A 14,092-nucleotide genomic window follows, 5' to 3' on the forward strand; every position below is an offset into this window, starting at 1 on the left:
CAAATTGAAAACCTATTTTAATTTCAAACTCGACTAAAATTTTTGTTAATATAAAAAAACTACAAATTATAAAGATTCAAGGATTATGTAGATTTAGACTAAGTAATCACAGTCTCAGAATTGAGAGAGGTCGTTATGAAAGAATATTTTGTAGTCAAGGAAAAATTGGTTGTACTACCTCGTCAGGACAGAATATGCAAGTTTTCAGCTCACTCAACTTGGCTGCAGATGAAGCTCATTTCTTATTTACATGCCCTCTATATAATAATATTAGAGAACATATCATAATAACAATTTTCATAAATTTCATAACTTGAGGAAATTGCATAAAGCTGATCTTTTGATCTGGATAATGAATAGAATAAAATAGAATATTTTTATTTCCCAAATTACAGGGCCCATAAAGACCATAAAATCAGTTACAATTGATTGACATAATTGATAATTACAACAATAAACATCACAGTGTATATGTAAATGTATATTTAGTATATTAGCACTGGTCAGAATCACAGCCAACAACAATATATATATTGTGAATAAAAGAATAAAATTACATTATATGCATTCATTCTCAAATTATTTACTAGACTTAGTGTCAATATTCATACCTGATCTCCTTTATTCAAAACAGTCTCCAACATAACGAATCCGGGTCCGTTCGCCCTGATTCACGTTGCCCTAGTACATGTACCTGTTCGTCCAAATACCTGTTCGCCCTGGGTCCGTTGGCCCTGATACCCGTTCGCCCTGGGTCTGTTCGCCCTGTTTTTTATTTTATTTTGTTGTCTTGTTGTTTAATGTAAAATATTTGAATAAAGTATGTTTAAGTTTGTTCAAAATTTCGCCGAATATTGATGTTGTAATGCTGCCACCAGATAATTATTTTTCTTTGATTTGTACTGAAGTGTAACGTCACAGTACCCAAATTGCACCAAGTCCCATATTGCACCTATTTAGCAAAAGAAGCAGCGGAAATCTTACAGTTATTTTTAGAGACTAAAACATTTTGTATTTTTATGATTTGACATTATGCACGTCTCTCAACATAGCTAAATATATGTAGATATGCACAAAATTGTCACTGTATATATCATCAGATGACGTATTCACTGGAAAAAGTAAAATCTATGGAAACGTAGCCATGCGACGTTCACTAAAAGTCATCTTTTAAAAATTAGCAAATAAAACATGTCACAAGCATCCATTTCTTAAAAAAATAAAAAGTAAGCATGGACTTATGTCACACTGTTCTAAATATCTGAAGAAATAAAACAAAACATCTGTTATTCGAATGTAAGCATGGATGCATTTGGATACTCCTCATTACAGAATCATGGATCGTTTGGAGGTCGGTTCAAACCCATTTTTCTATGATTCAATATGGATTCAAAATTTAATTGGTGGAATTATATAGTAAATATATAAGAATACATCTACAAAATAAACCCAGAATGGAAACTTTTGTCTGGATCATAAGTAAACGTAGGTAAAAAAAACTGTCAAAATAGGTGCAATTTGGGTACTCTCGCTTTACAGGGATTCAAGATATTTAATATATTAAAACAACTGAAAATCAAGTTATCTGTTTGTATTTTTTCATACAGTTGAACAATTTCAACAACAGTAATAATAAGATCCAACTCGAACTTAGTCATTCGCATCCTCAGTTCATTTCACACACCAATTATTTCATCACTATTATTTTGAAGAGCATGATGATGATTGGTTTTAGGGTCCGGCTATCCTTTTGGATATTGCGGACTAATGTACGAAATTACAGATTTGGATCTGCCTGCCTTTTTGCTTTCATCTTACTCCAACTGCGATGTTGTTGCTGGTACAGAGTGTTTGGCCGTTCTGACAGTATGGCAGCTTCTATAGCTTCTTTGCGGTTGTGTGGTCAGTAGGTCAGTTTGTCGATGTCAAACCCTTCATCAACGTCGATCCTACTACGCCTGCCTTTTTCTGTTGTCGACGTGTTATAAATACATGTAAGGCTTTTTCCTGGATAATGTGTCCGGTTCCTTAGCCTTGATCCAAGTGAGCTGTACAGAGACCTGGTCAGAGCTGGCGGTGAATTTCCATTCCGGCTCTTTTGCATCCAACTTCATAGTTACAAGTAAGGCTACATACAGCAATCGTTTAATTATCTAAAGGAATATAGTTTGAACGAAATTGAATAAAGCGTATCGAAACACGCACATTAAAATAAGGCGTATCGAAACATGCATATAAAAAAAATAACAAAACTATTTACAAAAACGCCATTGAATACTTATTCTGAACTCTTGAAACTATAGAAAATACTTGAATTAAAAGAATGTACTCTTGTAACTATTATTAAATATATCGTGTATAAAGTATTCCCTTTAAATTGCGCAACTAACTTAATTAAGATAAACTGTTAAGGCTTCTACTATATCTATAAAAATAATGTAATTTATGAACTGGAAAGTATAAATGCAAAATACATAAATATGAACAAAAATGCTACTTATTCTGTCTTAAAACTTTGTAATAAAATCTTAGTATAAAGAAATATAAATAAATATGAACAAAAATGCTACTTATTCTGTCTTAAAACTTTGTAATAAAATCTTAGTATAAAGAAATATAAATAAATATGAACAAACATGCTACTTATTCTGTCTTAAAACTTTGTAATAAAATCTTAGTATAAAGAAATATAAAATAAATAGTTTAACTTCACATACTTGGAAGAAGATGCTGATGGAGACATGCGAAAAGCCATGAGTATACCTGGAAGGAGTTCTGCCCAATTAGATTGATTTTCATCTACAATGGTTCTTAAACATTGTATGACAGTCTTGTTTGTTCGTTCTGCAACTGAATTGGTCTGAGGATGGTATGAACTTGTGAAAAAGTGTTTCACATTATAAATTTGTAATACAGCAGAGACAAGATTACTCATAAACCCTTGACCACGATCTGAAACAAGGCTAGTGGGACTTCCGTAACGGGAGAATACCTCTTTGTGAAGAACATTTGCAATTTTTTCAGCTGTTTCAGATCTCACTGGAAAAGCCTCTGTCCTTTTGCTGAAAGCACATACTACAATAAGAATATGGCGATGACCTAATTTGGTTTCTTTGAAACGACCTATGAGATCAATGTGCCATCTTGCGAAAGTGTCTGTAATAGGCATTGGAGTTAACGGAACTCTTTAAGTATGAACATGTGGTTTAGCTCTTTGACAAGAATCACAGCCTCTAATGAAATCTGCCACTGCCTGATACATACCAGGAGAGAAGTACTTTTGTTTGATAGCTAAATAGGTTCTGTCAAAACCAAAGTGCCCTATTTCATGATAGGATTTGAGAAGATCATTTCAAAATTGACGAGGACATGCAAGTTGTTTTACAAAAAGGCCTTTCTTTCTGCCTCGTGTTCTTGGCTGGTAAAAATGGTACAAGATACTGTCTAATAATGCATACTGACTTGCTTCTAAGCAAATTTCTTTGCCAGTTTTGTTTCATCAGGAAGTGTGCCATTTTCAAGGTATGCATAGACATTTTTAAAGGCAAAACATTCTTTTTGTAAAGGACCTATGTTTTCTGGCATAACTTCAGTGTGAGTTTCTTGTATTTGTGTTGGCTCAGGATTTGTTTCTATCACTGTATCATCAGCATTTTCAGAAGAAACTGCCATAACAGAAGGAATGGAAGAATGTGTAGGAGTGTAAACAAAATTTACCTGTAAAGGCTCTGAATTTTCTTGTGAACTGATAGAAGTAAGATTTACAGAAGGAATGACATCTTTAGGTTCAGAACTAGATTGAAAATCAGAGTACTCTCTTTTCAAGAGGCAATCAGCATTCCCATTTTTCTTCCCTGGACGAAAACAAATGTCAAAACTGCATCCCTGAAGAAGTACAGACCATCTTGCTAAACGACCTGTGGACTGTTTCATGTTAGTTAACCACTTAAGAGCTTGGTGATCTGTGTAAACCTTGAGATTACTGTTTGCTAAGTAAACATGATATGATTTGATACCTTCTAAAACTGCAAGACATTCCAATTCACTGAAACCCCAGGCTCTTTCACCTTGTGTCAATGACCGACCTCCATAAGCAATGACCTTTTACTGACCTTTGGAATCTAACTGACCTAATATGTATCAATAGCTGTGCCTCTGGCATCAGTAGTAAGAATGAAAGGTTTGGAAATATTAGGATAAGCAAGAATAGGTGCAGAGCAAAGAGCCTTTTTGAGCTGATCAAATGCCTTTTGGCACTTTTCTGACCATTCAAAAGGAACATCATTTCTCAGAAGGTGGTTGAGAGGTGTTGGGATGTGACTGTAGCCTTCAATGAATGCTCTTTAGTAATTTGTCAAACCAAGAAAAGAACGAATTTGTTTTTGGTTTTTAGGAACCGGAAATGAACTCACAGCATCTACCTTTGATTTGTCTACTTTGACACCTTCTTTTGAAATTGTATGACCTAAATAAATCACTTCCTTTCTAGCGAAAAGACATTTTCCTGGTTTAAAAGATAAGCCAGCAGAAATAAGATTGTCAAAGACTAACTGAAGATGATTAAGATGTTCCTGGAAGGATTTGCTGAAATCAAGGATGTCATCAACATAGGCAAGAGCTATTTTGTAATTCAGAGATCTGAGGACTTGTGTAAGCAAATGTTGAAAAGAGGAAGGTGCAGAAGCCAAACCAAATGGTAACCGCTTCCATTGGTAGACACCACTAGGAGTTACAAAGGCTTCTTTGTGTGCAGTTTGGGGTCAAGGCCAAACTGCCAATCAAACTGCCAATATCCAGATAGAAGGTCTAAAGTACTGGAAATAGAAGCTTAGGCTTTGCCAAGTGCATCGAACACATCCTCCAGCCTCGGTAAAGGAAATCAATTTTGACGCGTGCATCTAGTCAGTAACCTATAGTCCACACAAAACCTCATCTCCCCTGATTTCTTCTTACACATAACAACTGGCCTTTGCCATTCACTATTAGACTCTTCAATAATGTCATGTTTCATTATTTGTTCAATTTGACGGTTCATTTCTTCGAAAACTTGTGGAGTTTGCCTATAAAATCTCTTTCTAACAGGAGGAGCACCATCTGTTTCAATTACGTGTTGATAAATGTGAGTGCGCCCAGGTTCACTAAAGTTTTCAGCAAAGACTTTTCTATTTTTGTGAAGGAAAATTGTTAATAAGTCTATTTGTTCTTCAGTAAGATCTGAATTGCTTAAGTTAAATTGTAGGACATTTTGGTCATTTTCAGTGTGAACTTTGGACTTGGAATTGTCAGGATTTTGGACTTTATCATTGTTCTCAGACATTGATATTATATCTTCTGAATTAACAGGAGTGACTGCAGCAACAACATAATTTGCAGGAAGGAAAATTTTGTCTTTAGTTAGATTCATTATTCTTAAGCACGACTGATTTGAATCATCTAAAGAAACACAACATTTTGCACCAGCAAGAGACATTTTTGGTAAAGATGGCAAAGGTTCTAGTAAAGCAATCTGATTCTTTATAGAAAAAACGCTAATTGGAATATTAGGCTGATGAAAAGGAGGAATAAAAGTACCACTCACTGTCCTAGCAAGACCTGAATTCAACTCCAAAGCATTTAGAGTATTTGAACATGAATCAGGAATGAAAATAGTCTCACTATCACATATGATATGAGCCTTAACATCATGTAAAAAGTCGAAACCAAGAATCATTTGATGGTGTAATTTGTCAAAAACATGAAAATTATACATGTATCTCATAGCAACATTGCCTAAAATAAGAGGAAGAGACACTAACCCAAGTACAGAATGAACTTCACCTCCAACACCCATAGCACTTTTAATTTTTGAATTTTCTATTTTATCCTTACTTATTCCTAAGAATTGGAGTAATTGGGCAGAACAACAACTCATTTGTACACCTGTGTCAACTAGACATGTGCCACAAACTTCAATTTACATTTTGTTCCCTGATACGTTCATTAACTGTGCAATTTCTGGAACTTTATTTTGCTGCATATTTTTGTTTTCACCAAAAGAAGTATGAGTTTTGAAGGAAGGAGGGGTCTGGGCTTGTCTCTTCTGTCTCTTTGAAGAGTGCCTACCCAGGGACTGGATAGGCTCGTGTCCCTATTGTGAAGAGTTAGGATGACGTGAAGGAAAGTTTCTACCCTGAGAAGGTTGGGGTTGCCTATTGTTGCTCCTAGGATAACTTCTAAGGTTTAAACCACACACCTCTTTGAAGTGACCTATTCTGTCACATTTGAAACACTTAACATTAAATGCTGGACATAATCTTCTATAAGGGCAAGACTTACCACAACCAAAGCACACATAATCTTGTCTGTATTGCCTTGTCTCTTGTCTTTCAGGATAATTAGGGGTTGGTGTCGAATGAGGTGTGACTGCCATCACTTCTTGTTTTACAACAGATTTCATAGACTCTAAAAAAGATGAGAACATAGCATTAATATCTTGAGAAGTGCATGGTGTACTAGAGTTAGCACATTTAGCCACACTAGTATCTATTTCTAAAGAATTTCTGAGTTCTTCAAAAGTCTTTGGTGATTTTTGTATTACTGTTTGTTTTAAATTCGGTTGTAAACCATTAACTGCAATGTCAACAATAACAGCTTCTCCTAAATTTTCTGATCCCATAGCTAATTGTTGAACTCGAGCCAAATACGACTGACTGCTTTCTAAAATAGTTTGTTGGAGTTTATATATTTGTTGGTTTGTTTTTGTATTTGAAAATCTAGCTAAAAATGCTGCTTTTAATTATCTTTGTTGACTTTTGTATTCGCATCAAGGTTATGAAACCATAACGATGCATGTCCTGTCAGTTGTAATGGTAGAACTGACAATGCCTTATTATTGTCAACATTATGTAACGCTCTGTAGGATTCAAACAGATTCCACCATATTGCTGGCACGCAACAGCTTTCGTCACTGAATTTTTGTAAAGATAATCCTGAAGCCATTTCAGAGTCTAAATTGAAGTTAAATGAAATTATTGAGTTATCTGAATTTACTGAAATATTATCTAACTCTTCAATGTCTGATTCTTCTCCTGAATCAGTGTCATTTGATACAGTTGTTTAACCTGTGTCGTTATTTAGCATTACCAAACCTATATCCTGCTCAAAATTATCTGGGATACTTTGAACTGTATCTCAGTCTGTGTTCTGTCTTGAAAAAGCTCTTGTTGCTGGATGGTCTTTAGAATTTAATGGATTGGTTTCTTTCTGTTCTAGTCTTGATTTTGGCATAGGTACCGCTTGAATCTTTTGATGCTCCACCAATCTGTGAACTTTGTTGGGTTTGGTTGGACTGGGTTACTGAACTTGCTAGTATTTGAATGTATAGTGTGGGTGACCGTGTAATGCTTATATGTACTTGTGCTGGAACTGCACTGAACGGGAACAGCTTTGAATACTGGAAGAAGAACAAACTTGTATACAAATAGATGTTTATTGTTTGCTGGTCACCAATGCAAGTGTATAATGACAATACAATGAACAATGAACATACATAATAAAAACATACATATAGAAACATGAATAGAATTAAATATATCAGTAACCCTGGTATTTGAATATTGCGAATAAGAATAATTAACCCACCCAAAAGTATAGTTCTTTTTGGCATAGGTACCGCTTGTATCTTTTGATGCTCCACCAATCTGTGAACTTTGTTGGGTACGGTTGGACTGGGTTACTGGACTTGCTAGTATTTGAATGTATAGTGTGGGTGACCGTGTAATGCTTATATGTACTTGTGCTGGAACTGCACTGAACGGGAACAGCTTTGAATACTGGAAGAAGAACAAACTTGTATACAAATAGATGTTTATTGTTTGCTGGTCACCAATGCAAGTGTATAATAACAATACAATGAACAATGAACATACCTAATAAAAACATACATATAGAAACATGAATAGAATTAAATATATCAGTAACCCTGGTATTTGAATATTGCGAATAAGAATAATTAACCCACCCAAAAGTATAGTTCACTTTAAATGAATAGGGGGAAAATTAGCTCACTTGAAATAAATATGAATTTGTACTGTGGGTATGAAATAAATATGAATTTGAACGGGGGGAATGAAATTAAAATGAAGGGAGATAATTTGAATAGTATATTTTACAGTTTCTATGGAAACAATGCCAAAGTAAGTTTATCTCATTTAAACCTGCTTCTGAATAAACAATTAATGTAATTCTAAATCAAATAAAACAGTCAACCAAAAGCTATGTACAATGTGCCAGGTAAATATAACTGACAAACACAAAATAAACATAAATGCCAGAGCACCCCCTTTGTTTGCTGGTCACCAATGCAAGTGACAAAAAACGATTGTCCAGCTTTCAAGCTTGGTTTCCAGCTGAGGTTAATTTGGGGGAATTTCTTATGATTAACAAAGGAAAAACTTTAAATAATCATGTGGGGTACCTCGGCGTCACTTAAGGTAACGCTGTGAATCATGTAACTCGCATATGTCACTTAGAGACGGATTAACTAAATTGTTGAGAAGGAAATTGTACAAAATTATAAAATCCTTTATTTGTTATCTTTTGTGAAAAAGTATTTGTTAATTGACTTTGTAAATTCTTTATATAATGTAATTTTACCAAACAATGCTATGAAGATTAAAGCTACGAAACTATATCTTTCCATGTGAAATCAGATATCTGTAAAGTTATAAAACTTGTAAATGAACTTTTATAATAAAAATCATGAAAATAAGAATTTTTATTAAAACATATAAATATATACAATAAAACATGAAAAACTGAAACAAGAAGTGAAACGTGAATTTCCGCTGTCACATATTTATGAGAAGTCAAATATCAGGATTAATTTCACACTTGAAAAATCGGTTATTTGAAACCCACAGTATTTCATTTCAATCCAGGTAATGAAACCTGCTGTTACATGATGCGTTTGAATAAAAGTTGATATGGTTTCTTGTAGCTCGTTTATCCCTATTCAAAAGATTTAAGTGCATGTTTATTGATCCATTGGTGTAAAATCCTTTTATATATACGATGCACACCAGATATAAGTAGGTATACATACATTTCATTATAAAATGAATATGTTGTACTGCAGCATTCATATAGAAGAGCTACATTTCATGACATTTTGGCTATATTTCATTCCAATTATATGAACAAAAAGAAATTTGTGTCGTTAGACTGATGTCCCATTGATGAGTACTCTCGCATTTCTTTTTATCAATATGTAGGTTTGTCTAAAACTATATGACTAAATTCAGCATACAAACAATTGCCAATTTCGCCAAAAGTATAAAAATGGAGTGACACCGAACATAATGTGTGTACAAAAATAAACAAAACGTGGTTGTCTGAGGGAATACGACATAATGTGTGTACAAAAATAAACAGAACGTGGTTGTCTGAGGGAATACGAACCTTATATCTTGGATAAAATGTTTAAAAAAGAAGAATTTCCAAGGTTGTAATCAATCACTTTTTGACTGAGTCAAAGATTGATTGATTAATTGATTGATTGGTGTTTAACGTCACTTTCAAACAATATTGTACTATTTCATGACAGTCACATTTTATCGGCGGAAGCAGGAGTGCCCGGAGAGAACCACCGACCTTCGGTAGGAAAACTTACAATCTTTGTAGTCAATAAAGATTGGAATAGAGCGCACCTGCCACGTGCTGTATTCGAACTGACAACCTCAGTGTTGACAGGCTATTGATACAGTATTTGGACTCCTTAGACAACTCGGCCACCGATTTTTTTAAAACGGTTATGGGTTGATGTCTCATTGACCTTAACCAAACATATATTTTTATTTGTTTATGGAAATATATCGCGGTAAAATACTAAAAGTTATCTCAGTTTTTTTAAAACATTAAAAATACATCTCTTTTTTTTATCTCACTTAATCCAAGAAAAGATACCCTAAGATTTATAAATATGTACAACATGCAAATTGAAAGCATCTCAACATTTTCGTTAAATATATGACTAAAATACCACGCACTATTTATCTTTTTATCTGTAATAAACATCTGTTGTACTTGTCGTGTCGGAAATAAGTGTGAAGTAAAACGCATAAATTCTGATTTTTAATTTAAATGAGAAAAGAAATAGGCAAAAATACTATCAAAGATATCCTTAGTAAATACAAACGAACAGGCAAATATATAAGTTACACGTCGGAAAAAAAGGGGCTATCGTGTATTTTTTTACACCATATATTCCCTTTAAATATTTCTTTTTAAAACCTTTGGTCTTATTTATTCATCTTTTTTAGCTAAAAGAAACCAATATCATACACAAAACTAGTATCTCAATTGTTTGTAAAACAATTGAAAGGTCTTTCCTGTAAAAGTGATGTTTTTGTAATGTAATCTTTACGACCTTTCGTTTGATATACGACAAGCATACCTTTTGAACCTTTTCACTTTTTACACTTAATGACCCATTCCGCCAATATTTTCGAGATCAGAAGTATGATATTTGTAATGAAGACCAAATGACCTTTCATTTGCTATGCGACAACATCATTTTCTAGAAAGTTTGTTTTTTGCACTTAATAATCCCATCTTACTCATTTTTGGATGACAGGAATTTGATATTTGAAATGTACACATTATGACCTTTCATTTGATAAATGACAACCTTACCTTATGAGACATTGTATTTTTTGCACTCAATGACCCCACCCAACGCATTTTCGGGGGACGTCAATTTGATATTTGAAATGTACGCTTTATGGACTTACATTTGATATGCGACAACCTAACCATCTGAGAAGTTTTAATTTTTTGCCCTAAATGACTCCATCCTTCCCACTGGGATGAAAAGGGGGTTTAAAATTTTCATATTTGGGTAGGGTTCATTTAGACATTCAATTTGATATACTAAATGACCCCATTTGGCAAAGTGCCAAAAATGATCCAATATCAATTGTATAAATAGAAGTTATGAAACTTAAAAAGTCAATGTAAAACATGAAAATTTCAAATTGATTTATTTTTAAAGTTTTTCATTGAAAGGTTTTGGTAATTAGTCAAACATATAACCATGTTAAACTCTTGATTTTCTGAAAATTTCAGGTGGTAAGCTGTTGTTCATTCAGAAATACATGACTCCGCTCGCAAAGTTTCAAACTGCATTATCTCTAAAACGACAGCAGATATCTCAAATCTGCTAAGTGATAAATGATTTGCAGTTAAAGAACAACATTGTAGAAATCGGGACACTTCCAAGGTTCATCAAGGTCACAATGAATAATAAAATATATGATGCAATACCAAACTTGAGAACCGGAAGTCGTAGAGACATGAGATTACCACCATTCAACGCAGGACCACTTGACCTTTCAAATGTCACAAGGTCAAGGGTATAGTTCGCTTTGAATGTCAAGGTTAAATTTCATCAAGACCTGACATTGACCTCAAATTGAAGGTCTTAAAATACTGATCATGTTTGCTGTTTATAGTAGGTTAAAATCTGTTTTCTTTTCAAAGATATACACACAATACTATACTTTTATGAATTATCTCGTTGTAACTTTTGAACAGACGGTCGGACATTTTTGAGCTTAATGTATAAAATGTAGAGCTCGTCGAGAGGAACATTTTATACACAGTATGTATGCAGCAAACTCTTATCGTTTTCTTAATATGTAAGTTTGAAATTGCAGCGTAAATTTTTTTGCACTCAGTGACCTTTGACCTTGGGTGCAGATTAAAGGTCACATGAATTTAAGATTATTGGTGAAGATCCTAAGTCTCTACGACTTCCGGTTCTCGAAATAGAATTTTTCAAAAATTGTGCATAATTTTTTAAGGGAAACAACTCCTTATAAGAGTTGATAACAAATAATTGTTTATGTTTATTAACATTGCCATCAGTTCTTGTATATGTTGTCATTTTCAAATCGGTTCTATCTCTAATACTTTTTAAGATAAATGCAAATAAAAGAAATTGCTTCAAGGGGATATAACTCTCAAAGGGGATGATGAAATCTTACGTGCCCTCATATAGTAATACATCATGATGAGATCTACCTATTGTCCAAATAAGGTCATGAGATCTTCAAAAACAACGAGGGGGCCATGTTGAAAAAAAAAACAATAAAAGGAAGATAATTCTCAAAGAGGATGATGAAATCCTACGTGCCCTCATCTGGTAAGAGTTCATGATGAGGTCTATCGATGGTCCATATTTGGTCTTGATAGCTCCAATAGAAACGGGGGGAGGCCATGTCAAAAAAATGCTGGAAGAAAAAAAAACATTAGAACTAGTATCTCAATTGTTTGTAAAACAATTGAAAGGTCTTTCCTGTAAAAGTGATGTTTTTGTAATGTACTCTTTAAGACCTTTCATTTGATATACGACAAGCATACCTTCTGAAAATTTTCACTTTTTACACTTTATGACCCCATCCGCCTACATTTTTGATATCGGAAGTATGATATATGTAATGTAGACTTGATGATCTTTCATATGATATGCGACAACGCCATGTTCTAGAAAGTTTGATTTTTGCACTTAATAACCCCATCCACCTCATTTTTGGAGGACAGGAATTTGATATTTGAAATGTACACATTATGACCTTTCATTTGATATATAACAATCTTACCTTAGAAGACAATTTATTTTCTGCACTCAAAAACCCCACCCAACTCAATCTTATGAAACTTACAAAGTCAATGTAAAAGATGAAAATTTCAAATTGATTTTTTTTTTTAGTTTTTCATTGAAAGTTTCTGGTAACTAGTCAAACATATAACCATGTTTAAGTCTTCAATTTCTGAAAATTTCAGAAATACATGACTCCGCTTGCAAAATTTCAAACTTCATTATCTCTAAAACGACAATAGATATTTCAAATCTGTTAAATGATAAATGATCTGCAGTTGAAGGACAACATTGTAGACTAAATATGGGACAATTCCAAAGTTCATCAAGGTCACGATGAATCATCAAATATATGATGCAATACCAAACTTGAGAACCGGAAGTCGTAGAGACATGGGACTACCACCATTCAACTCAGGACCACTTGACCTTTCAAATGTCACAAGGTCAAGGTCATAGTACACTTTGAAGGTCAAGGTAAAATTTCATCATGACCTGACATTGACCTCAAACTGAAGGTCTTAAAAAACTGATAATTTTTGCAGTTTATAGTAAACTGATATCTGTTACCTTTTAAAAGATATGCACACAAAACTATACTTTAAAGAATTATCTCGTTGTAACTTTTGAACAGACGGTCGGACATTTCTGAGCTTAATGTATAAAATATAGAGCTCGTCGAGAGGAACGTTTTATACACAGTATGTATGCAGCAAACTCTTATCGTTTTCTTAATATGTTAGCTTGAAATTGCAGCGTAAATTGTTTTTGCACTCAGTGACCTTTGACCTTGGGTGCAAATTAAAGGTCGCACGAATTAAAGATTATTGATGAAGGTCCCAAGTCTCTATGACTTCCGGTTCTCGAAATAGAATTTTTTAAAAATTGTGTAAAATTTTTTAAGGGAAATAACTCCTTATAAGGATTGATAACATACTAATTGTTTATGTTTATTAACATTGCCATTTGTTACTGTAGATGCTGCCATTTTCAATTCAATTTTATCTCTTATACTTTTTAAGAAAAATGCAAATAAAAGAAATTGCTTCAAGGGGATGCAACTCTCAAGGGGGATAATAAAATCCTACGTGCCCTCATATGGTAATACATCATGATGAGATCTACCTATTTTACACATAAAGTCATGATATCTCTAAAAACAACGAGGGGGGGGGCATGTTGAAAAAAACCAATAAAAGGGAGATAACTTCTACAGAGGATGATGAAATCCTGCGTGCCCTCATCTGGTAATACTTCATGATGAGGTCTATCGATGGTCCATATTTGGTCTTGATAACTCCAATAGAAACGAGGGGAGGCCATGTCAAAAAAATGCTGGAAGAAAAAAAAAAAAACATTAGAAAAACAATAAGGTCTTTCCTAACGGAGTGGAAAGACCTTAACAATAAGGGGTTTCCTAACGGAGTGGAAAGACCTTAACAATAAGGTCACTAC

General features: G+C 33.8%; 1 long non-coding RNA gene across 2 annotated transcripts in view; it reads right to left on the reverse strand.

Annotated features, from left to right (window-relative positions):
• Nucleotides 1-364: 364 nt before the first annotated feature.
• The window catches only part of LOC127711424 (uncharacterized), a 15,326-nt gene continuing 1,598 nt past the window's right edge, over nucleotides 365-14,092 (reverse strand). Inside the window, exons 2-4 of one of the 2 annotated variants that reach the window (XR_007986696.1) lie at nucleotides 7,621-7,811; nucleotides 6,316-7,432; nucleotides 365-2,153 (exon numbers count right to left, since the gene is read on the reverse strand). This is a non-coding gene — a long non-coding RNA (uncharacterized LOC127711424). Of the gene's footprint in view, nucleotides 2,154-6,315; nucleotides 7,812-14,092 lie in introns of both variants that reach the window. The other variant, XR_007986695.1, reaches the window with a different exon arrangement.

Source organism: Mytilus californianus, unplaced genomic scaffold (genome assembly GCF_021869535.1).
Source record: "Mytilus californianus isolate M0D057914Y unplaced genomic scaffold, xbMytCali1.0.p SCAF_8, whole genome shotgun sequence".
In the NCBI taxonomy this organism is placed as follows: Eukaryota; Metazoa; Mollusca; class Bivalvia; order Mytilida; family Mytilidae; genus Mytilus; species Mytilus californianus.